We start from the raw sequence: 14,524 nt of genomic DNA, 5'->3' as shown, positions 1-14,524 counted from the left end.
TCATCCTGAGCCTGTGGAATCCAGCCGTGAGCATGGTGGCAATTGGAGTATGGAGTTTCTGACTGCTGGGGCTGTTTGGGCAAGTGGTGAACTCACACACCCCTTTTCAGGATTTCTCAGATATGGGATAGCCTGGTGTGAAAGCTAGAGGCCTCTTGCAGCTTGTTGGTCGGTTAATGAGTTTACTTGGCAGTTCATGAACTTAACTGTCAAGCTCCCTGAAGAACAAGGAAATGGGGGGAGATAGCCCATCTCCAATTTCATGAGAGCCTGGAGATTTTGGTCACAAAATCTGCATAAATGAGTTTTTCAACAGATAAAAGAGCTTCTTTAAAAGGCAACCAACTCCTCAGAACTTGGAATTGAGTATGGCATTACTCAAAGCACATACAGTTGCCCTGTACTAGACTAAGAGAGGCTTGTTTATTCCCAGGTTGGTATTTTAAACATTGTCAATAATTAATTGTTTGATTTATATTGAATATTATATATCTGATAGATATTTTTATTCTAATCTTTTACTTACTAATGCAAACACTTAAATTATATCTAAGATATAATCATTTCAAATATAAAGCCAATATTTCATTTTTAAAGATAAAACACACTTATATAGGCCTATTCAGATTATACCCATAAAAGTTTAATTGTCTCGGGGCTGGATAGATAGCACAGCGAGTAGGGCATTTGCTTTGCACGCGGTAACCCCGGGTTCAAATTCCAGAATCCCATATGGTCCCCTGAGCACCGCCAGGAGTAACTCCTAAATGAAGACCCAGGAGTAACCCCTCTGCATTGCTGGGTGTGACCCAAAAAAGCAAAAAAAGCAAAAAAAAGGAAAAAAAGTTTAATTCACCCCATTCTTACATTTTGCATTTGTATAACTTATTATCTCATGTAAATTTTTAAATTTATTAGCATATAATTATTCATAATGTAATTTAAATTAATATGTCTGTATCACTATATCACTGTCATCTTGTTGTTCGTAGATTTACTCAAGCAGGTGCCAGTAACGTCTCTATTCTTCCCAGTCCTGAGATTTTAGCAACCTCTTCTTACTTGTCTTTTCCCAATGATTGGAGGCTCTTTCAGGGTCAGGGGAATGAGACCTGTTGTTGTTACTGGTTTTGGCATATTGAATACACCACAGGGAGCTTGCCAGACTCTGCCCATGCAGGTGGGATACTCTCGGTAGCTTGCCAGGCTCTCCGAGAGGCATATACTTATATATTTCTCTATATGATTTGTTGCCTACTGTCTTAACCCCATCAAATATGGTGTGTTAATTATGGAAAATCGGTAGAAAGTGTCCTATAATGTGTCATGTGGCCACAAAGTGTGGTCCAGAAAGCTGCCTAGAGTATGGCAGCCATTGGGTAGTGGAGGTCGGCTGCCAGGGCTGGGTTCCTTGAGCCGGGGAGGGCTCTCACCCGCCCCACTCTGGGACACCTTGAGTGAAAACAGCCTGGCACAGAATCTGGTGGCATAGCCATGGTGGCCTGATGATATTTTAAATGTCTGTAAAATAAATAAAGATACTCTGTTTTTGAAAAATATTCTATCAATACATCATTGATTTAAATTTTGTGGTAAAACAGATTAGCTCTATTCATTTTTATGTTTGCAGGTGTGGCCACCTCCACAATAAATTATATGTGTATGTGCAATTTCCCAGGCTGGAGCAGGCTGGAGCGATAGCACAGCATGTAGGGCGTATGCCTTGCACGCAGCCAACATGGCCAACCCGAGTTTGATTCCTCCGCCCCTCTCGGAGAACCTGGCAAGCTACTAAGAGTATCTCGCCTGCACGTCAAAGCCTGGCAAGCTACCCGTGACATATTCGATCTGCCAAACACAGTAACAACAAAGTCTCACAATGGAGATGTTACTGGACCCGCTCAAGAAAATTAATGAACAACTGGAGTACAATGACAGTGACAGTGCAATTTCCCAGCTTTGTTCATTAATTAGTAAATATTATAAATAATACATTTTTGTAGCTTTTACTGTGGAATCATAAAATCATACTTATAAGATCCACTTATATACAGATTTCATGGTTTTATCTTTTTATTAATTTTTATTAGTGAAACACCATGAGATGCAGTTGTAGACTTACAAATCTTTGTGCTTGGGTTTCAATTATACAATGATCAAGTACCCATCCCTCCACCAGTGCCCATTTTCCACCATCACTGATCCCAGTATCCCTCCCACCCCCCATCCTCCCCATCTCAACTTACCTCTGTGGCAGGGCATTCCCTTTTGTTCTCTCTCTCCTTTTGGGTGCTGTGGTTTGCAAAAGAGGCATTGAATGACAATCATGTTCGGTCTATAGTCTACTTTCAGCATGCATCTCCCATTCTGGGAGAATCTTCCCAACACCCTTTATTTCGTGCTCCCTTCTCTATCTGAGCTGCCTTTTCCCCTAGCATGTGTGGCTGGCCTCCAAGTCATGGAGTAAACCTCCTGGTACTTACCTCGGCTATTCTTAGGTGTTAGTCTCCTATTCTGTTACTTTATGTTCCCCAGATGAATGCAATCTTCCTATGTCTGTCCCTCTATTTCTGACTCATTTCACTTAGCATGATACTTTTCATGTATTACCACTTGTATGTAAATTTCACGACTTCATTGTTTCTAACAGCTGCATAGTATTCCATTGTGTAGAAGTACCAAAGTTTCTTTAACCAGTCATCTGTTCTCAGACACTCGGGTTTTTTCCAGATTCTGGCTATTGTAAATAGTGCTGCAATAAATACACAAGTGCAGATGTCATTTCTACTGTACTTTTTTGCATCTCCGGGATATATTCCCAGGAGTGGTAATGCTGGGTCAAATGGGAGCTCAATTTCTTGTTTTTTTGAGAAACATCCATACTGTTTTTCAAAAAGGCTGGACCATTCAGTATTGCCACCAGCAGTGAAGGAGAGTCCCCTTCTCCCCATGTCCATGCCAACACTGGTTGCTTTTGTTTTTTTTGGATGTGTGCCAGTCTCTATGGTGTGAGACGATCTCATTGTTGTTTTGATCTGCATCTTTCTGATGATTAGTGATGAAGAGCATTTTTTCATGTGTCTTTTGACCAGATTTCTTCTTTGAGAAAGTTTCTCTTCTTTTCATCACCACGTTTTCTTATTGGGTTGGATGTTTTCTTCTTGTAGAGATCAACTAGTGCCTTGTATATTCTAGATATTAACCCCTTATCAGAGGGGTATTGGGTGAATATCCTTCCTCATTCTGTAGACTGTCCTTGTATTTTGGTCACTGTTTCTCTTGAGGTGCAGAAGCTTCTGAATTTAAGATACTCCCATTTATTTATCTCTGTTTCCACTTGCTTGGCCAATGGCATTTTGTCCTTGAAGATACCTTTAGCTTCAATGTCATAGAGGGTTTTGTCTAGCACCTCTTATGATGCCCTATGCACTGCCATTGGTGACCCCTGAGCACAGAGTCAGGAGTAAGTCTTGTTTGTTTTTACAAAGAAAAAGTAAATGAGACAACTTAAAAGTTAGTCATGTGAGGGACCAGAGAGATTGTACAGTGGGTAAGGGACACATTTTCCTTGCACATGGCCCACTGTGTTTAATTCCTGGCATCGCATGTGGTCCCCTTAGTTCTCCAAGAGTAATTTCTGAGAGTGCAAAGCCAGACATACTGCTGGGTGTGGTCCAAAAATATTTTTTAAAAAAGGGGGCTGTAACGATAGCACAGTGGGAAGGACGGTTGCCTTGCACACAGCCAGCCTGGGTTCGATTCCCAGCATCCCATATGGTCCCCCAAGCACCTCCAGGAGTGATTTCTGAATGCATGAGCCTCAAGTATCCCCTGTGCATCACCAGGTGTGACCCAAAAAGACAAAAAAAAAAGAATAGAAATGTTGCTCATTTGAAAATTAACAGGTCTCTGCATGTGGTATAGCTAAAAAGACTGTACAACAACATCACACAAAAAAATTCTATTTCATGATCACTTGATCACTTGATCACCCATTATTCATCAATTTACTCGAGCGGGTGCCAGTAACGTCTCCATTCATCCCTGTTGCGTGCTAGTGTAGCCCAATGGCATCTGTTCATTCTAGGAACATGCAGAGCCTCAAACCGATCATTCAGGGTCTTGACAAAGAAGTCTGACCATCTTGTAGATGGGCGTCCACGCGATCTTTTGACGTCCCGTGGAATCCAATCAGTAATGGCTCTTGTCCAGCGGTTGTCTGTAAACCTCATTACGTGTCCAGCCCATCTGATTTTTGATGCCTTGGCAAATGAGACAGCGTCCCTGATTCTTGAGCGTTGACGGAGATCAGAACTCCGGATTCTATCTCTCACTTGAGTGAATCGTGATATTCCAAGCATAGCTCTTTCGATTCCTCTTTGAGAGACCCGAATAGCGTTCTTATCCTGTTTTCATAGGGCCCAGGTCTCTGAGGCATATGTTAATGCAGGAAGAACAGTGGAATCAAAGAGATGTGCTCGTAGCTGGAGGTTCTTTGTCCTCTTAGTTATTTCTTCAACGCTCTTGAAGGCATTCCAAGCCACTCTCTTTCTCCTGCACAACTCAGGTGCCAGGTCATTCATCATGTTGATTTCTTGACCTAGGTATATATAACTGTTGCATTCGGAGATAGTGGTTCCATTGAAAGCGAATGGAGCATCAGGAACAAGGCTGTTTCTCATAAACATTGTCTTCATAAGATTCAGCTGTAGTTCGACCTTTCCACACTCATGGTCGAAGTTGGTCAGCATTTGTGCTGCTTGGCTGATGTTTGGGGTTATTAGAACAATGTCATCAGCAAAGCGGAGGTGGTGTAATTGCCGACCATCTATCTTCACTCCCATTCCTTCCCATTCCAGTCATCGCATGATGTTCTCAAGGGTGGCACTGAAGAGTTTTGGTGAAATGGTATCACCCTGCCGAACCCCTCTCTTGACATGGATGGTTACTTCTTTGTAGAATGGTGAGATCCTGGCAGTGAATCCGTAATAGAGCTCATGAAGGATCCTGATGTATTGAGTTTGTACGCCCTGATTGGCTAGGGCTTCTATGACCGCTTCTGTCTCAACAGAATCAAAGGCCTTCTTTAAATCAATGAACGTTAGACAGAGTGGCATCTTGAACTCCCAAGAAACCTCAATGAGCTTGGTTATCGTGTGGATATGGTCGATGGTGCTGAATCCTTTGCGGAACCCAGCTTGCTCGCATGGTTGTCCTTCATCTAGTGTTCTGCCAATCCTATTTAGGATGACTCGAGTGAACAACTTGTAGATGACAGACAATAGGCACATCAGGCGATAGTTGCCAATGTCATGCATGTCTTCCTTCTTGAACAGTAGTACAGTCCTGCTGGTTTTCCATTGGGATGGAACCTTGCATTCAGACAGGTAGCATGTGAAGAGCTGAGCCAGTGTATTGATGAGTACTGATGGTAAGTTCTTCAGGTGTTCATGTCTGATCTTGTCTGGGCCAGGTGCTCTTTGTTTCTTTACCGACGAGATGGCATGTTGGATTTCAGAAGGGAGAACATTGGGAACGACATATCCATCATGTGGAATGTTAGGTATGTGGGCAAGTGGATGTGGCGATTGAAGAGATCTGAGTAGAAGTCATGAATAATCCTCTCCATTGTCCTTCTGGAAGATGTGATAGATCCATCAGGATGTCGGAGGGCAGTCCTCTTGGTCTTGTAGTTGGTGAAGGACAGGTGGGCATTACGAATGCTTTTCCCGGCTTCTGCCGCATCTACCAGAACCGCTGCTCTCCTTGAGGTCATCCTTGATGGCTTCTCTGCATTGTTTTGCCAACTCGGACATTTGCTTGTAGTTGCCTGAGGCATGTGCCAAGCCCCATTGGCAAATAAGTTCAAGAGTGTTCGAAGAAAGGCATTTTTTTGTGGTTATCTCTCTCTTGGCATTCCTCACACAATCATAGAGGTGCTGAATCATTCGATCGTATTCCTCATCAATGTTGTCAATGATGGCATCTTCCCATGTTGCCGCAACAGAGCCAAAGAGCTCCCATTGGTGGTCGTTCTGTGAGTCCTCTTCTTAAACTTTTCATTTGTTTCTCCTCGTTCTGTGAGGTAGAATTTTGCAAGAAGGAGACAGTGGTCCGATCCCATTTGGAATTTTGGGACAACAGCAACATCGGTTAGGCAAAACCGCCGATTGAATATGATGTGGTCTAATTTATTGTGGAACCGTCCACCAGGAGACTCCCATGTCCAACGTTTAGATTCAGCCTTTTGGAACTGTGAGTTACCATGGAAGGTCTTGGTTGACATGATGAATTCAGACAGTCTGTCACCCTGTTCGTTCCATTCTAGGCCATGGGTCCCGATGTGGAGTTCATTGGCTGGTCGTCTTGGTCCTATCTTGGCATTAAAATCACCGACAATGATCTTGTAGAAGGTGTGATCTTCTTTATAGAACTACTCCAGCTCCACGTAGAACTTCTCAATTTCTCTTTCACCATAATTGGATGTTGGTGCATAGACAACAAAGATAGAAACTGCCGGCAGTTAGCCACATCTATTCAAGTATAATCGTCCGATTCGGGTTGTTAGGTATTCAAATGAATCAATGCTCATGGCTAAGTTTGTGTTGACAAGGATACCGACACCACCAACGCCTCTTTTGTCACATGTTCCAAGGAACAGTTCTTCTCCAGTGTCGAAAATGGCGTGATGTGATTGATGTCTTCTCGTTTCGGTCAGAGCAATGATGCCGTACTTGATCTTTCACGCTTGTACCATCAGGTCCTCGATGGATGCATCAGATGCCAGCGTACAAGCATTAAAAGTACAAACAATCGTTTTTGTCTTTCTTCATTTTGGCAGCCTATTTCTGCCTTGGGATTTTATCAGCCTCTCCTTCCACATCCTTCTCAACTCTGCCGTATTCAGGGTCAGGGGAATGAGATCCATTTTTTTTTACTGGATTTGGCATATCAATTTGGTCTATTTGGCATAGACCACGGATAGCTTGCCAGGCTCTGCCGTGTGGGTGGGATATTTAAGTTACCCTCAAAAATTAAAGGAATGTAAACAAAAAGTCACGCGGCCGCAAATGTGGTCGCGCGCTCCCAGGAGCTTGGTGTGGTAATCTGTGATAATATTTATTATTTGTGGTAATATTTCATGATATTTCATGATAAAGTAAAAAATATTTAACTTTGTCAAAATGTTGAAAAGGAAGTAGAGTGATTTGGGGAAACAGTGATTGGAAGTGCAACTTCTATGGGTGCCAGTAAGAAATATTTTTATTCGGCTGCTCTGGCTCCTGATCAAGCTGCTTAACGGTCATGATCCCAGAGACTCAGAAACAAATCTCAGAACCCAGCCGGTTTTGGCAGAAAAGCATCCGGACCCTGCAGTAGGTTCCTGTCGCCGGGTCACCTGAGGGGGAAAAGGGTGTTGTCCCTCTGCCTGCTCCCCTTTGGCGGTCCAGTGGCCACCATCCTCCAGAGGCCATTGGACAGTCAGGTTTGGGCCCATAGTTATGAGACACATGGGGCCTCAAGGGATGGGGTGGAGATGGCCCAATCCTCCCCACCCCAACGAGACCCCCAAGGCACTGCCCACAAACAGCCTCTCTGGCTCCTGATCAAGCTGCTTAATGGCCAGGATCCCAGAGACTCAGAAACAAATCTCAGAACCCAGAGGCTTTTGGCAGAAATGTGTTGGGTCCCTGCAGTAGGTTACCGGCACTGGGCCACCCTGGGTGGGAATAGGTTTTGGGCCTTGGCCTGTTCTCCTGGAGGCTCGGAGACTACCATCCTCCAGAGGCCACTGGACGGTCAGGTTTAGGCGCACAGTGACGAGACATGCAGGGTCTCATGGGATGGGAATTGAGCTGGCCTTTTCCTCCCCGCCTCAACAAGACCCCGATTTGCCACCCACAAACTGCCTCTCTGGCTCTTGAGGAAGCTGCTTAATGGTCATGATCCAAGAGACTCAGGAATATATCTCAGAACCCAGCAGGTTTTGGTAGAAATCCCTCCAGATTTAATTGTTAAAATTTCGGAATTCCAAAATCGCACAGCCACTACTGTGGGCACACAATATCATATGTTATTCATAACCAGCAGTAGAAAACAAATTGTCTACTGTTGCCTGTTCGGCAGATCTGAGTGTTGGGGTAAAATCCCAAATAATAATGGTGGGTCTGGTGTCGAAATATTGAATGTAATCAAAGTAGAGAGAGAGTAACGTGGAAATCATCTGCCCCACATGTAGGGGGAGGGTGTGGGATGGGGGCTATATTGGGGGCTTGGTGGTGGAAAATGGGCACTGGTGAAGGAACGGGTGTTTCATTGTATGACCGAGACTTAAACCTGAAAGCTTTATAACTGCTCTCATGGTGATTCAATAAATAAAACTACAAAAAAGGACAAAATAAATAAATAAAATAGTGTTTTATCTTTTACCTACCCAAACTCATCAATATCTTGAGAATGGAGTGCCACTGACCTGGAAAATGATGTTTGAGAAATTCATGTCATACAAAATAAACTTCACAATCACGACCATCCTGTTGTTCATCGATTGCCTCAAATAGGCCCCAGTAACGTCTCCTTCGTCCTAGCCCTGAGATTTTTTTTAAGTGCCATATTCAAGGCTCTTTCAGGGTTAGGAGAATGAGACCCATCATTGTTACTGGTATATTGGCATATTGGGTATACCACGGGGAGTTGGCCAGACTCTGCCGTGTGGACAGGTTACATTCGGTAGCCTGCCAGTTTGTCCAAAGTAGGAATGAGATGATAAGATATCGCGTGGCCGCGTGCGGCTGTGTGCTTCCGGGAGCTGAGTGTGATAATCTCTGGATCCTGGCCATTGTTGGGGTTACACGGCAGTTGGTGGGTGTAACTGTCTAGCTACTGGCAGGTCCAGTCCCAAACTGTGCAGGCTTGGAGATCTCAGCCCCGGGTCCCACACACCTGGGTTCCTCTGCCAGTTCTTTTATGCGTGAGGCTCATCCAAGTGTGTGGAGAGTGGTCCCAGCATGGCCTTGGCTGGGGCCCGGAGGTCTTCAGCTGTTGGGCCCTGGTGGAGACAGTCAGGCACAGGGTAGAAGACTCTGCCTTGTTCTCTCCTGGGAGCTGAGTGTGATAATCTCTGGATCCTGGCCGTTGTTGGGGTTACATGGCAGTTGGTGGGTGTAACTGTCTAGCTACTTACCCCCCAAAATACACAAATCATTCGCAAAATTCAATATGGGTTTCCCCTGTTATACAAAAATAAAGCATCCTCACTGAACTGTTTATAATTTGAAATGGCATAAGGTGAAAATTCAATTACCATTAACTTATATAGAAAAATTTTTAATGTTTTTAGTCCCAAAATATCTACCAAGTAACAAATTAAACTTAAATAACACTAACACAATAAAAACAGAAATTACATAATAAATACACCCAGTACAAAGTAGTCCCCAGGAAAAAAGTTTGTTCACTATCACTCTCACAGCTCAGGATGCATTTTTTCTCTATAAAAGCTGGCTGCTTATTAGAATAGCTAAGATATGGCATCAACCTAGATGTCCAATGACATATGAATGGATTATGAATATGTGGTATACATCCACAATAGAATAATACCCAGCTGCAAGGAAAGATGTAACCATGCAATTTGCTGCAAGCTGATTTGAACTAGAAAGTATTATGTTGAGTAGAGTAAGCCAGAAGAAGGATAAACACAAGATGATCTCACTAACCAGTGGTATATAAAATAACTGGACAAGAAAGTGTAATGTAGCAAAAAGAGGATGTATAGGTCATCTTTGACCTTGAGTGTAAGGAGAAGTATAGAGAAGGAAAGAAATCAAGGGTGGAATGAAGAAGAGATCAGGAAGTAATGGGGAAGCAGGGGCAAGGACCTCAGTTAAACTGGTGATGTAAGAGAATGGCATGGTTGCATAACCAAAACACATACTCAACAACACTGAAAACATGAGATATAAACTACAACTACTGAACTTCAACCACTGAACCACTGAAATGTGCCTGTCAAGGTGGCAGGTAGGGGTCAGGGGCTGGAGGGAGAGCATGGGAACTTCCTTTCTGGTGGTGGGAAGTTGATACTAGTGGTGGGATTGTTTTTAAAATATGTTATCCCTAAAACCACACCAATAACTTTCTAAATCACATTTTTAATTTTTTTAAATTTAAGTTGGCTGCAAAACAAATATTGGTGCCTAGGGATAGATCAGAGGCAAAAAAAAACAGAACAAAAAACACTTCTTGCTTCCCTTGAAGGTGTAAGGCTGCAACTTTAAGCCCTGATGTCACCCACATGTGCCAAGCATGGTTCTAGGGGTTCTGCTGCTTGAGACCCCAGCACTGCAACAGATAACATGATTTCTGGCTTATCACCGCAGATTGTGCACCACAACTACAATGGCAACTGCAGCAATACTGCAAATTTAAAAAGGCATGCAAGTTCTGTGGGCTGGGATATGAATACCACAGGTAGGTGTGTGTTCAACCCCTTGTCAGAAGACTGGAAGGCAAAAGAGGGAAAATATCAAATACTGATTTTTCACCTCTTTCAGAACAGTAAAAACCCTTTTCATATCTACTGTGATAAAAAATCAAGTACCGATGAGGTATTTATAAAAATCAGGAGATATCTGTAGCAGGCAGAAGTGAGCAAAAGATGTAGATGCTTTACTTTTCAAAAGATGCATGGATAATAATTACACGAAAAGATGTTCATGAAAAGATAGTCATACCCCATCTAGAATGGAGGGGTAATACCCCATAAAAATGGGGGGAGGAGATGAAAAGTCCTTCAGTATAACATACAGATGGCCAAAGGGTATATGGAGGGAAAAAAAGATCTGTGTCATTTATCATTAGGGAAATACAAACAAAAACAATGAGATACCATCTCACACCACACAGGAGAGTGGCACACAACACAAAGAGGGAAAAAAAAGGCAGCATTGATGTGGGAAAAAGAGACCTTCATCCAGTGCTGGTGGGAAGGTTGACTGATCCAGTCTTTTTGGTATAGTCACTTTAGGTATGTATAAATACATCTCAAGAAACTAGGAATTGAGCTCCCATATAATCCACCAATGACACTTCTTGGTTATTACCAAAAGGGGACAAAAATCTATTTAGGAAAGACATTTGAATTTCTCTGGTGAAGACAGCCAGGCGCGGGGAGAGGAGACTCTGCATTGTTCCCTATCAGGAGCTTGGTTTTATAGTCTCTGGATCTTGAGTTTCCTTCCCCACCCCAAGCAGAGCCCCAGCAGCTGAAGACCTCCAGAACCCAGACACAGCCATGCTTAAGACCACACTCCACACGCTCGGACGAGCCTCACGCATGAAGGAACTGGCAGAAGAACCTAAAGAACCTAGGTGTGTGGGATGTGGGGCTGATATCTCCAAGCCTGCTTGGATCGGGACTGAGCCTTCTCCACCCAGATCGCCCACCTTTCAGTAGCTAGACAGTTACACCCGCCAACTGCTCCCAATGCTGTGTAATCTCATCAATGGCCAAGATCCAGAGACTATAAAACCAAGCTCCCGGAAGCACACTGCCAAACAACCTCTTATTGTCTACTTTTCACTCTCAGAGAACCAGGAAGGCTACCAAGAGTATCCTGCCCACATGGCAAGTCTGGCAAGCACCCTGCAGCGTATTTGATATGCCAAAACTCAGTAACAATGATGGATCTCATTCCCCTGACCCTGAAAGAGCCTCCAATGTGGCACTTGCCAAAATCTTAGGGCTAGGATGAATGAAGACGCTACTGGTGCCTGCTCGAGGAAATCAATGAACAACAGGATGACAGTGATACAGTGATTTGAATTTCTAAATTCATTGCCAAACTATTCATAATAGCCAAAATCTGGAAATCATGCCAAGAGTGAAGCGGGGCAGGGAAGAGAGCAAAGCAGAGGAGAGAAGGGGAGGGGAGAATAGAGGAGAGGAGGGGAGGATAGTACATACACACACAATGGAAAACTATTTGACCATAAGACAGAGTCATACAATTTATAGCTACAGCTATATGGATGGACCTGGAAAGTATCATGCTGAGTACAGTTAGAAGGTAAGAGACAGAAACAGAAAAATTCTTCTCATTTTTAGGATATAAAGAAACATAGAAAGTAAATAATAAATGCACAAAGGCAAAAGAAAGTGAGGCCAAGTTCTTTAGTAGGAAGCTTATCTTGGGGGACATGGTGGTTGAGGAGGAAGAAAGACCTTGCTGAGGGAAATATACACTGGTGGGAGGTGTGGTACTGGAATGTTTGTACATGAAACCCTATCATTAACAGTATTGTAAATCACAACGCCTACAAGAAAGTTTTAAAATCATTAGTCCTAGAAAAATAAAAGTTATAACCAGAAGAAGATCATGCAAGTGTTGGCAAAGATGTGTGGTAGCTAGAACTCTTAAAACACCGCTGCAAAGTGGCACAACTACTTTGGAAAAACAGTTGGGTAGTTTTCTAGCACTATCCCTGTGAACCAGTCATTTGGCTCCTCTGTATTTTCTCAGAGAAATTGGGGAGAACTGTATCTTCACAAATATTTGTAAAACCAGTAGAAGTTTGTTGAGTTCCAAACCAGAGGCAGTGCAAAAGAATAAATGAAAAATTGGCTCTTCATCACTAATCATCAAAACAACAGTGAGATATCATCTCACACCACAAAGACTGGCCCACATCCAAAAGAACAAAAGCAACCAGTGTTGGCATGGATGTGGGGAGAAAGGGACTCTCCTTCAGTGCTGGTGGGAATGCCAACTGGTTCAGACCTTTTGGAAAACAGTATGGATGCTTCTCAAAAAATTAGAAATTGAGCTCTCATTTGACCCAGCAATATCACGTCTGGGAATATACCCAGAGAGGCAAAAAAGTATAGTAGAAATGACATTTGCACTTGTATATTCATTGCTGCACTGTTTACAATAGCCAAAATCTGGGGGAAAAAAGCCCAAGTGCCCAAGAACAGATGACTGGTTAAAGAAACTTTGGTACATCTACACAACGGAATACTGTGCAGTCATTAGAAAAGATGAAACCATGAAATTTGCATATAAGTGAATCAACATGGAAAGTATCATGCTACGTGAAATGAGTCAGATAAAGAGGAACAGACATAGAAAGATTGCACTCATCTGTGGAATACAAAGTAACAGAATGGGAGACTAACACCCAAGAATAGTAGAGATAAGGACCAGGAGGTTGACTCCTCATCTTGGAAGCTGGTCTTAAATGCTCGAGGGAAAGACAGCTCAGACAGAGATGGGAACACCAAGTAAAGGGTGTTTGGAGGACCTGCTTGGGTTGGGAGATGCATGCCGAATATAGACTGTAGATGGAACACAATGGCCACTCAATGCCTCTATTGCAAACTACAACACCCAAAAGGAAAGAGAGAACAAAAGGGAATGGCCTGCCACAGAGGCGGGGTGGGGTGGTGGGGGATAGGGTGGGGGTGGTGGGAGGGATACTGGGATCATTGGTGGTGGAGAATGGGCACTGGTAGAGTGATGGGTACTCGATCATTGTATGACTGAAACGCAAGCACAAAAGTTTTTAAGTATGTAAACTGTACCTCATGGTGATTCACTAATTAAAAAAAAATTGCGTGATACCAATATAAGGGAATTCTGTCCAGAAACAGAAAAACATATGAATCTCAAAACATTAGCCTGAGAAAGGGGGTAAAATCAAAAAGAGCATAACCGCCCCAAAAGTACATATCTGTAAAATTCATTTTTATAAAAGATCATGAAAATGCAAATTAGTAGATAGTATAAGGCAACAGCCTGGAGAAAATGTGGATAGAAGGCAGAATAATGCTGGGAAGGAGCGAAAGAAATTGACTTCAAAGGAACAAGAGGAACTTTTCTTTTTTTTTTGAATATTATATTTTTTATTAGTAAATCTCCATATGGTACAATTACAGACTTATAAACTTCCCTGCTTGCATTTCAGTCATACAATGGCCAAGTATCCATCCCTCCACCAGTGCCCATTTTCCACCACCAATGGTCGCAGCATCCCTCCCACCATCCCCACCCACCTCTATGGCAGGGATTTCCCTTTTGCTCTCTCTCTCCTTTGGGGTGTTATGGTTTGCAATAGAGGTATTAAGTGGCCATCATTTTTGTTCTATATTCTGCTTTCAGGATGCGGCTCCCATACCAAACGAATCATCCTAGCACCATTTACTTGGTGATCCCTTCTCTAACTGAGCTGCCTTTTCCCCCAGTATGTGAGCCCAGCTTCTAAGCTGTGGAGTAATCCTACCAGAGGAACTTTGCAGGGTAAGGAACGTTTACTCAACTATAATGATGATTTCATGGGTTGTAAAAATATTAGATCAAACTGTCCACTTTAAACATATTCGGTTTAGTGTGTGCCATTCACACCACCATAAAGCTATGTTTGAAATAATTAAAACGTTAGCGGCCTTGCAAAAGTACCGCAGGCATCAGAGGGGAGCCATGCAGCCCTGGAGAGGCCCGAGGGCGGCTCCAGGGTGGAGGCG

Source organism: Sorex fumeus, unplaced genomic scaffold, assembly GCF_029834395.1.
Source record: "Sorex fumeus unplaced genomic scaffold, SorFum_2.1 ptg000033l, whole genome shotgun sequence".
Classification (NCBI taxonomy): domain Eukaryota; kingdom Metazoa; phylum Chordata; class Mammalia; order Eulipotyphla; family Soricidae; genus Sorex; species Sorex fumeus.
Note: the sequence above shows the minus strand (reverse complement) of the source record.